At 35.0% G+C, this 12,235-nt stretch overlaps 1 protein-coding gene across 2 annotated transcripts in view; it reads left to right on the forward strand.

Annotated features, from left to right (window-relative positions):
* Nucleotides 1–12,235, forward strand: part of LOC121421813 (ankyrin repeat and IBR domain-containing protein 1-like) — a 48,623-nt gene that overhangs the window by 2,453 nt on the left and 33,935 nt on the right. The gene's annotated exons all lie outside the window — the stretch shown is intronic.

Genomic DNA, 12,235 nt, shown 5'->3' on the forward strand with positions numbered 1-12,235 from the left:
CAGAAAGGACTTTAAGCCATTGGTCCCCTTGTTGCTTGCTCACAGGCAATCGTGCTTTCATAGCACTTTTAGCAGTCAGGTAAAAAAACCTTGGTATAATAAAAACTTCGGTATGAGAGAGGCCTGCCTCCTGAGTACTGGAACTCTGCCTCAAGATTTTATAAAGAATCCCCTATTAAATATAAATATTTTTAAACGCAAACTGAAAAACAATGTTAATTTTGTATTATTCGTTGCAAACAGGTCATGCTGAATAACTGATTTACATGTAATTATAGGCCTATTCGACTTTTGTATGTGTATATGTGCTTTTATACATATAAGTACATGCATATTATTTGTTATTACTTTTTTCTTCTTAAAATTGCAATTAGCCAAAGTACATGTACCTACTCCTGTAGACAGCTGGCAGCCGTCTGTTTCGAGGACTTAAAAAAACATTTAAATTTTTTTTAAAATTTCTCCTTGTACACAGACGGCTCGCTATCGTACAGCTACCACTAACGTTAGGGGGTTAACAATGCAAAATACTTTGTCTTTATTCCATAAAAACATATAAAAAGAACTGTACCAAAATAAGATTGTTATTCTGTTTTGGCCTGAAATGCCCCAAAACGGAAAAATAAACTAAAAAGGGGAAAAATGAGTGTTGCGCAACTTCACTTCCCTGAATGTATGGCCATTGAGTCCCCTGTACAGATTGAGCTAGAACTTCGGTCTCTGTATTTGGTAAGTGTAGCCAACAAAGTTCAGGGGAACAACCAACATAGACCGAAGCTTTTGGTCTACTGCTCCTGTAGACAGGAATAACCGTCGTTTCTAGGGAGTTATTCAACAATTTCTGACATTTTATTATCCCCATTCACCAACAGTAGTGTGTTAGTGTGAGGTGGCATGTGTTATCACATCCTCCCTTTTGTCGATTAACTATCCAGACTTCGATGCTTTTTTACATCAAATTTACACTTTACACAAGGATTTATCAACTGCAAGATATCAATTTATAATTTATAATCAATGAATAAATGTCAAAGAAATATATATCAAAGGTATGAAAATGGTACTTTACCGATGTTTTCTTTCGACTTGGACGCCAGAATCACTCCCAAAATAGCAGCCAAAATTACAAACGAATGGACTCATGGAGGGTGCATCAACAATTTACGAATGTGACATCGATATTAATTATTATGCGATTTGCTCTACATGCGAGCTAAACCGCTACGATCACAGGTAGCAGATGAAATTCGATATATCGAGACATTAAAAAGTTAATAACGATAATGACGTCATTTAAGATGGCAACTTGCAAGAAAAACCGTCAGCTCAGGTGAAAATGTCTTAGATGAAATATTTCTCGATCATCCAGAGCCCAGAGGATTTTGACCAATAACTCCGGTCCAAGGTATGCAATTTATATTTCCCTGATAATGGAAACCACAAAACTTTAAATTTCGCTTAAAAAAATAGTTTTAAATTGCGACAGGTTATAGTTCACTTGTACGTTGGCTGTACGTACAGGCCTCCAAGCTCTTCATTCTATGTATTGGTGAGTGGAGTCAACATGGTTCAGCAGAACAACCAAAATACAGAGACTGAAGCTTTTGGTCTACTGCTCCTGCTGCCCGCTTTCTTTCTATGTAATGTACTGTACACTGCACTTCTCTGTCCCTCCCCTCTTCTCTTCCTCACCCCACCCCTCTCTCCCTAATGTTATAAAATCAAATTTTTCTCACACGATCCATCAGATACTTTTTGGTAAAGTGGACAAAAATTGTTTGTATTCATTTTTAAATAAAAGTTCTGTGTTCATTTGACCTAATATTTCTTTGTTGTAATTTTATAATGAAACTAAAAGGGGCTTGCCTTTTGTACAAGCTTTGCTTTTTTCGGCAAGACCTTTCGTTTAACTTTTAAATACAAATGTCATCTTGGGTAACTTTTGAATTGTGTTCCTCAAATTTAAGATTATACATTTTATTATGTTTTGCAGTATTTTTGATCATTTTATGATAATTATGTAAATTTGTGAAATGGAAATCAATGAATCAAAACAAATCAATCAAATCAAATTATCTCCAATATCAGAGATTGTTGTAAAGAATTCGGCTATCCAATTTAGAGACGGTTTCCAGTTTGGGAGACCAATTTCATTTGTTTACATAAACTGCAAAAGGATTACCTTGGCGGCAAATAAAAGCAGATTCCTTTAGAAAATACCCCTTCTCACCATCTACTTTAAAAATCCACCATCTACTTTTGTTTTGACAAGGATTTTTGTTGTCGTCCACACATAAAACAAATGGGCTTCTGACCTCAGTAGGTGGTTTCAAACCGCCTCGATCATAAGAATACCCGTTAAATTACGAGAACATTTTTAGGCTGAAAAATACCCATTAATTATTCTTGCATTCACACCGCCCCGAAACATACCCTTCGGGATAGGTTCCTGAAGTTACGAGCATGCGCAGTATGGTCTGTATAAGCAGGCAAGGTGTAAGATTCAAAATCACTAGCCCAGCAGCCACCCGAGGCACCAGCGCCCAACGACACACTGGGCTAAAAGTTCCCGTAAATTGCTTTCACATTGCCAAAATACCTGCGACCTTGGAAAAATCCCCGCGAAAGTTCTCGTAATTTCGCCAGGTACCTACTATTTAGCGGGTATTTTCTTTCGGGGAAATTACGCGTAGTTTGCTTTCACATTGCCAAAATACCTGGTATTTTCTGATCGGGGTAAATTTCCCGATCAGAGAATACCTGGAACTGACAAACTTCGAGGCGGTCTGAAACCACCTACTGAGAAAAAATTTTGGGTGGAAAATTTTTTGCTTTTGGGCTATTCCACGGTTACTCACGTTACATTTGGAGACACCTTGACTCATACTTGGAGCTGTAACTCCATTATTTATAGGAACTAAACATCTCCTTATCACAACAAAGTACACAGTCTGACTATCCTACGTATAAAAACAAAACTTGGGAAATTCTGTTATGCTCCTGGCAAATCTTTGGAATGTGTCGGTTACTCACGTTACATGATTTGGACATGCATAAAATGAAAAGTCAACATAAGTGAAAAGTCTCCTCATACAAGGCTTTTATGAGAGTTGATTATATCCATTTCAAAGAAGTATATTAGGGAGACAAACTTTGTATATAATTGAAAAAATAAAGAACACATGGTTTTTACTTGGGATGCAGATAATATGGTTACTCACGTTACGGTTACTCACGTTACATTTTGTCCATGTATGGTTAACAACACACATGTCATTAAAAATTCAATAATGTGTGTAAAATTCATTGATAGGATCATCTAAAAGAGATTTTATACCAAAAATTGGAACAATTGGAGCTTTATTTAGGGAGTAGGAGGGAAAAGTATGATTTTGCTTACTAATTATGCATAAATTAGCATAATCGCTTAATACCAATTTGCATGAAATAAATTACTAAGTAGTATTGTAGATAATGTCCAAGACAACCTGCACGCAAATTTTCGACGTGATCATGCAGCCAATGGCCGAGATCTCAAGGGGGGCCTGGGAGCCCCCCCCTCCCCCCACCCCCCAGGCCATATCAACTCCCAAAATACCCCGGCCTAGATAGGGTTACAGGTAAGGGCATTCAATGTGTTGTTCAAACACTCTTTAAAGTTTGGTTAATCAAAACCAAGTCTTACTAATGCACTCTCGCATTGTGAATACTTCTACTAATATTCAATTTTTTTGTGTGATTGTATGACCACTGATATTTTGATGAACAAAGAGTCGCATCAAAGAGATGTACCCTCATTTTGCTTTTAATTAATCAAAAATAACTTCACAACTCACCCTGAGACTTAAAACTTGACATTCCACAGAAAATGTTACCGAACTGAATAATTTTTACTGGTTACTCACATTACATGATGGTTACTCACGTAACAAAGTTACTCACGTTACAGTTTTTCTTCATCAATTTTATAAAAAAATTGTACTTTTTAATGATTTTGATAGTCATCACTGTGTCAAAGATTGTTTGAAGGAAGAGAATTTAAAATCCCACCAATTAACTGTGAAGAATTTTTCTCTCAGAAAACAAAGTCAGTTTTTTCGGTTACTCACGTTACATCACCTGAGCAGGTTGCAATATTTATTTTTGAATGAGTACTACAAATTTACTTGAAAAGCGGTTGTGTATTTTAAGTAATTTGACTCATCTAAACTTCAGAAATATATAAAGTGGTATGTTGTTGCAACAACAAAATGGTAATAAGGCATATTTCATTTTTCACTATTTTTCTTGTATTTTGGTACACAATGGAAGACACAACTTTTGACCATTTTTTTCCAAAGTATACATATGAAAATAAACTTTTTATTTCTTGTTCCTGAAACTATCATGTATGAAGGACTTAAAGTATTAAAAAATTCAAGAAAATATTGAATTTGAATTTTTAAGCTCATGTCCACCAACCTGTGGAATTGCCCTTTTGTTGATGTTTCTTTTGTTCTTTTGCAAAGCAAGTCTCCAATATGGGAGATCGTCTCCCGTATTGGAGAGAGTCTCCCATATTGGCCGTGTGCCTCTCCTGACCAACCAACCTGTTCCTACAGTCTGTAGTAGGAGGGGGGGGGGGGTCGGGTGACCGGACACTTTATATTTTTGAAACCTTCTTTTTTGTCTTTGGATTACACTAAAATTATGAAATCAATAGTTGTAGTCATCTTCTATTTTGTTCTCTATTAATATTTCCTAACATTTTGTACTAAAAATTGATGAAACTTCACTCGTAGATATTTCCAAATGACTTTCTAAAATTGATCATCCGGACATACAACAACTGGGTATACAGAGCGACTAATTCGATTAACTCACATTCCGCGTCGCAAATATGGCATCAACACGGCAATAACCACCTCCTAGAGGCAGTTATGAGAAACCATATTTTGTGCAATGTGGTTTATCAATAAACTGCATTACGTCTGTTTCTACACCCCGGGGAAGTTTTCTGAAATTCTGGATACTTAGTGGGTACATGTAAATGCCGTTTAATGATTCTCTGTATAGAAACGCTGATTGTCCATTGCGAGCTGAGGCTGAGGTTAGTCTTATTTTATATGCTTGTTAATTCAAACAAAATTACACGTTTTCAGTTCATGGTTTAAAATTAAAGTTCAGTTTCAATTAGATATGTCTAGCTCTCTAAATTTATTTTTTAATAAAAATCCTCATCCTACATGTATGTGTATCGTAAATCGTTAAATTTAATTTTGTTTCACTTGTCTTAACAATACACAGTTTAACGTTAGACTGTGTTAGTAACTTAATCCCTCAACTCTCTAAACCCATCCTCTTTCTGATGTACACTGGTACAGTCTACTGCTTAGTATTAGATACTGTAGCTTGATTTCTTACATTTTTGTCTGCTTTGCAGAGTGATTCTCTATAGGCGCTGCATATCAACATTGAGAACCAAGGTTAAAGGTCAAGTCCACCCCAGAAAAATGTTGATTTGAATAAATACAGAAAAATCAAACTAGTATAACGCTGAAAATTTCACCAAAATTGAATGTAAAAATAAGAAAGTTCACTAAACAGTGATATGCACAACTCAGTGTCATGCAAATAAGTCAGTCGATGATGCCCATCACTCACTAATTCTTTTCTTTTTTATTGTTTGAATTATACAGTATTGAGTATTTCATTTTGTACAGATTTGACAATAACGACCAAGTTGACTAAAATCATACAGTATTAATCAATGCTAATTCCACATGTTCAGGGAGGAATAAAACGTTGTTCACTTGACAATGAGAAGAAAATTAGAATATTTCTTATTTCATGTAATAAAATACAAAAGAAATAGTGAGTGGATGATGTCATCAGTCTCCTAATTTGCATACCGACGAGGATGTGGATATAAATGTTTAGCGAAATTTTAAAATGTCATAACTTTCTTATTTTACATCCGATTTTGATGAAATTTTCACTTTTTATTCAAATCAACTTTTTGTTGGGGTGGACTTGTCCTTGAAGTTTTTGAAATGTCATCATTAGAAAGTATAGCCTATGGTTGGACCTAGTTCATGAAGCGTGTCTTGGACATTGATAAAGGGTAAAGTAGGTCTATCATGTATCACTGGCATGAGTTTCAGGTTACATTACCTAGGTCAAAGGTCATTTATGATTAACAAACTAATTAAGTTTTGGGTATCAATAAGTTTTTCGCCTGAACAAAGTTTAGCAGAGAACTACATGTAGTCTGTAGTGATCGCTTTTCCTGTTGGTCTGTTACAAAAATATTTAAGTTTTTGTTCAACTTGCTCTCATTCTTTATTTCTGCATCAATTATGAATACTTGGTACAAAGATATGGTCCTTGGGTAATACCACATGTGTGTTGATGAGGATGATGGGTCATAGGTCATCTGGGGGTCAGAAAGTCAAAGGATATGATGTCATGTCCATCCTTATTTGAAGTTTTTGTTGAACTTGCTCTCGTTCCTTTTTGTATCAATTATGCTCACATCCTTGGATAATACCGCCACATGTGTGTCCATTGAGATTGAGATTGATGAGGTAAAAGGTCATCTAGGTGTCAACAGATCTGCCAACCAGTACGTTCTTGGCGTATTTAGTATGTTTTTGCAACCAAAATATGGCAGTACGTTTTTTCTTTAAAAAATATGTTTTTGTAGGGAGTGGAAATTGTGCACTTTTTGTGCTTGATTGAAATGTATCCAATGACCGGGGTAATGATATGCTGTAACACGCTTTGGGCCATTCTGGGAAAAGCGCTTTATAAAAATTGGCTATTTGTAAAAAAACAAAATCAATTAATTTCAGGTAACTTTTTTTTTCAATCATTTTGTTATAAAATCAGAGTGAGATACACACATGTTTAATTTTTTTTAATCTGCAAGAGCAGTGCGCATTTTAGCTTGCATGCAGCTTGAGTGCCGAGATGAGCGAGTGTGTCATGTATTTTATAGTGAAATACACTTTTTTTGGGAAATATATACTTTTTTATCACAGAATACACTTTTTCATTCCCAGGGGTCGGCAGGTCTGGGTCAAAAGGTCAAATGATATGAGGTCATGTCCATCCTTTTTAGTTTTAGTCTCATTTCTTTATATCAAATTATTTCTGCATCAATGTGTTTACACTTGGTACAAATTAGCCTTGGGTAATACCACATATGTGCAGTTGAGGATGATAGGGTCAAAAGTCATAAGAGTCAAATGGTCAAATGTTCTGAGATTTCGTCAATTTTGTTCAAGTTTTTGAACAACTTGCTCTCATTGTTAAATTTTGTTAAATTTCTGTATCAATTACCTATACACTTTGTACAAATAATAATTGGGTAATGCCAATAAGTAAGTGCTCAATAAGTGCATGAATGTGCACAATGTTTACTTTGTTACAGCTCAGTCCTAATTTGCTTTTAGATGTTGAGATGTTTAATGTTTTTCATGTTCAAAACAGCTGCATTTTTAGCCTACTTTTGCTAATTGCTCTCTTATCAATTAATGTGTGTGTCACTTAATGTTTTGAAAAAAATTGATAAGCCTTCCAGAATTTAAATAATCTTGATAATATACCAAATACCTTTTTACGATTATTTGATAGATTTTTTTCAGTTGATACGACTTGAAATTACCTACATTATGTTACGGTATAGTGCTGATTGTATTCATAAGTATCATTTACCTCAGGTTTGTGATTTTTGTTGTTTTTATGATCTTTGATATTATTCATAATTCAATTTCTGTTTTTTATTGTGGTGTATATTATATTTGTATTCACAGATTTCCCCTTTAATTAAAGAGCAACTATGTGACTATCAACAACAGTTTGTGAGAAGTCTAGATACATGTAGCTTGTTCTTGTAGGATAACGGAAAGAGTCACAAATGGAATTCATATAGATCCGAAATTTACCATCTGGATGGTCATGCTTGAGTGATTTTAAAAATTGAAAATTTGGTTGCAGAGCTAGAGATGTTTAACAAATATGGGTACGAAATGTGGAAAAGAAATACATTGGGGGGGATTTTGTTGCACATTTTTAAAAATCAATAACATGTATGGACAAGAAATTTAGATTGAAATGGACAAGAAAGAGAGTTAACGGTGACAGAACCCCCCCCCAAAAAAAAGTTGCTTGGATGGCCTTCACCTCATGTACATGTATTAAGAAACTTTCACTATGTAATTATTTATCATTCATTCATTCATTCATTCACTCACTCACTCACTCACTCATTCTAATTTATTCATCTAGTTATTTATTATTTATTGTTTATCTAGTTAAATGTATTTATATCTATTAATCTATTAATAACCGGGGGGGGGGGGGGGGGGGGGGGGGGGACTACTTACATTTACAAGTGGATACCATGCGCGACCAAAAAAACATGTAAGAAGGATGTCTTTTTCAAGATAGGGCATATTATGTACATAATGTGATAAGGGTGTCAAAAACACCAAAATATTGAAAAAGGGTGTATTTCGCTCAAAAAAATATACATGTTTAGGGTCAAATATGCGGTGATGATAAAACAAAATCAAAATGTTTTATAATATAAAGGATGTCCTTTTTGCCTCAACACTACGTGTTAAGAGTCTGATTTGCGCGAGGTGTGGAAGGTGGGGCCGTACTTAACCAAAATAATGTTATCTAAAGGTAAAACCGACTACCGACGGACGCGTAACATAGCAATAACATATCTCTATACTTAAAGGGGTTCATTTCAGGAATACTTGCTGAGAGTATCGTTTTGTTTCTGTTAAGGGGTGCCTTTTCAGAACATGGAAAATACATCGCTGTACTTGTTTAGGGGCTCATTTCTGGGAATACCTGCCAATTGTTTCCAATACTTGTGAAGGGTAGGGTTTCACATGCCAATACTTGTTAAGGGGTGCATTTTCAGAATATGGAAGTTACGTGTTTAGGGTGCTTTTCGAGACCCTGTGGTTGCGCCAACTTGGGTTGCGCATGTTATCCACTCATCAATGGAAGTGGCCCCCCCAGATTGATTAATAAATTAATTCATTCATTCATTCACAATTTTTTCATTTACTTATATATATTATTGATTTATATATTCATTATTATTATTATTTTTTTTTTTGGGGGGGGAATATGGAAAATTATTAAGTCAAGTAAAATCTTGTATCTCATTTTAGTGCAAGAACGGGTCGGCTGTGGAGTGTAGTGTTTTTTTTTTAACTAACTGTATGAACAGCTTGATAAAAGGGCCCTTAGGCATCATTGATATTAATAGGGTATGACTGCTAATATTGTAAAAATGTTCAAATGAACCATGACCTCTATCACATTCTTAACCTTCAAGTACATGTACATGAACCTGAACTTGTCTATGAGAAATGAACCATTACAATACACTGCGTGGTATTGCATCTTATGTATTACTCAGCATTCCATATGGCGTGCATACATACATCCCTCAGCCTCTTGCTTTCAAGTGCATGTGTACATGTGCATCTGGTAAGATCTTTATGCCACTTAATGAACATTTTTAGTGATTAGGGCCTGACATAATCATTTCTTGAGTTGATCCATTAGAAATTTCTTGACAGTAGATCAGAACTTCAGTGTATGTACAGGAACGTGTGCACATGTGTCCATGGGTTTGACATGATCTGAAACCTTATGATTTAATTCCACTGAAGAGCAGTAGGCCTACAATAGATGTACAATATGCTCTATTTGGGAAAATCAGAATTTAACTTTTTATTGTCACACTCAATGAAATGACACTGTCTCTATATGAGAGTTAATTCCTAATCTTCTGTCCGACATGTACCATAGGTAATACATGTACATGTATATGTTCACATAATTTTATCTGTTGAATGGAGGTATAAATAGACAAGAAGGGGACAAGGGGGAAATAGATAACTTTTAGATAACAGTAAGTTGTTCAGAATTCAAAATCACAGTCTCAGCTGCTGTCGTAAAGGTTGTTCACTTATGCGTTAAATCAGTTGTGTACATGTACATGGGGGGGGGGGCTAGGGGCAATGGACTACCCTGCCCACAAATTTTCATGACCAAGGCCCCCCCCCCAAAAAAAAAAAAAAGAAAAAGGAAGAAAACAAATCTTAAAGATGTACTATTGTACTGAATATTATGTCAAAATATAAATGAAAATAAAATTTTGCTCACATGCCTTATCACTTGAAGCTTAAAATTGAAGAAAATTCACCCTATTCGCCATTCCTGTACCCTTGAAATGTTTTGGCTCATTTTCCTACTGGGTCAAACAGGAATTCCCTGAGCCGACATATGGGGAGATTGATATACATGTATAGACAATCCATGTTGGAATTTTATTAAGCATACATGTAGCATTTAAAAAATTTGTCAATACATTGGACTTAATTTCTTTATTACATACACCTGTACATGTGGCAATAGCTTGGAGAATTCTACATCCCCACCCTAGTTAGAATCCAGTGTAAATCTAATTTTCTCTGTATTTCGAGTGAGCTTTGCATGTACATGTACTTGATCCATCTGGCATCAATTAATTTCAACCTTTATGAACTCAAACTGTGCATGCATGTAAAGAGAAATCAAGAGAGAAGGAGAACCACATTTTAACATAAACTGGTAGTCTACGTTTCCAGTGGAGGCACCGTGGTCTAGTGGTTATGACTCTTGTCTTTAAATCAGAGGGACGTGGGTTTGAATCCCAGGCATGGCGTGTTTTCCTTCAGCAAGAAATTTACCCACATCGTGCTGCACTTGACCCAGGTGAGGTGAATTGGTACCCGTAAGGATTTATTCCTTGAATGCTGTAGCACATATGAGGGCTCAGCTACAGCCGGGGTATGATACCAAGTATTAAGCGCAGTAGAGTAGTAGCTGCGCTAAACAAATGGAACATATTATAGTTTTTAAAGGAAAAGTTTACCCTGATTTATCGGTTTCAATAAAGCAGTAAAGAGTTCAAAAATTGGCGAGGGTTTGGTGAAAGTAGAATGAAATATAGTTAAATATTGGTGAAGGGAAGTTGCAAAAACCATTTTAATATTGTTATATTTTGATGTCATTTTTGAGCTGTTTTAATACCCCCATGTAAAAAATAATCAGTTACCCAGTAATAATTATTGAAAATATTTGTCTTATTGAAGCATGCATGAATCCATGTTACTGATGAGACTCGACAGATTTTTACCATTTTGATGTTTTTTTTTCTTTAGAAAATTCATCATAGACATGCCTATGAGGGAAATTACTTCTGTCTACTTGCATCATGTGATGTCACAAATATAAAATGTGACAATTCTATAAACTACATAATTCTCTGACAGATTTTCATCAAACCTATATCAATATCAGATTTCTTTATTGATTAGTTATTATTTTTGTCATTATTATTATTATCAATATCATTATTATCATTATATTATTACATGTATTATTATTATTATTATTATATTGTGTATTAACTCTCCCTTTTTAGAAAGTTCACCTTGACAATACATACATAAAGAACATTGTAGGTTGGTTTTTAAAAGCAGAAAAATGAAATGTAAATATTTTTGGTGATCTGGATTTCATCAGCTGCATTTCTTGATACTGGAGATTTTTCAAAGTTAAAAATTTATCGTAACTGTTCTCAATCAGACTTTTAAAATGCCATAGTAATAGTAGGCCTACATGTACATGTATGTGCTCAGATACCAGCCTCATTTTTAGTCTGATTTTTATTCAAACTTGCCGTACAGAAGAACTTCACTTTGATTTTTGAAATCTCACAAAACAATTTTTCCATCCAATTTACTGAACCCCCCCCCCCATTTTTGATGAGGGGCCATGGCAATGACAGGTTCTTTAATAATCTCCAATACTTAAACCAAATCACATACATGTACATATACAGTGCAACCAGTACACCGCAGTCTGTACATACAGGGAAAACATTGAATTTTCATTTCCAGTTCAAAAATTGCTGTGATCAAAATCTGGCATACATTGTAATCTTTGGGGATAAGTGTGATGTACATCATGTACCTGTATGAGTTGGAAAATGAATTATTGACAAGTAGAGACAAATGATTATTTAGCTCTACGGTGACTCAGCATGCACACTGAGCATAGTCCAAAGAATTAATTGTCATTGCATTCCCAGCAGTACAAGTACACATTCACTGCACATGCACACAGGTTTACAACAAAGAAAATGTCCATGTACCTACCTACATCTACATGTACA

The sequence above is a fragment of the Lytechinus variegatus genome, chromosome 1 (genome assembly GCF_018143015.1).
Source record: "Lytechinus variegatus isolate NC3 chromosome 1, Lvar_3.0, whole genome shotgun sequence".
Classification (NCBI taxonomy): Eukaryota; Metazoa; Echinodermata; class Echinoidea; order Temnopleuroida; family Toxopneustidae; genus Lytechinus; species Lytechinus variegatus.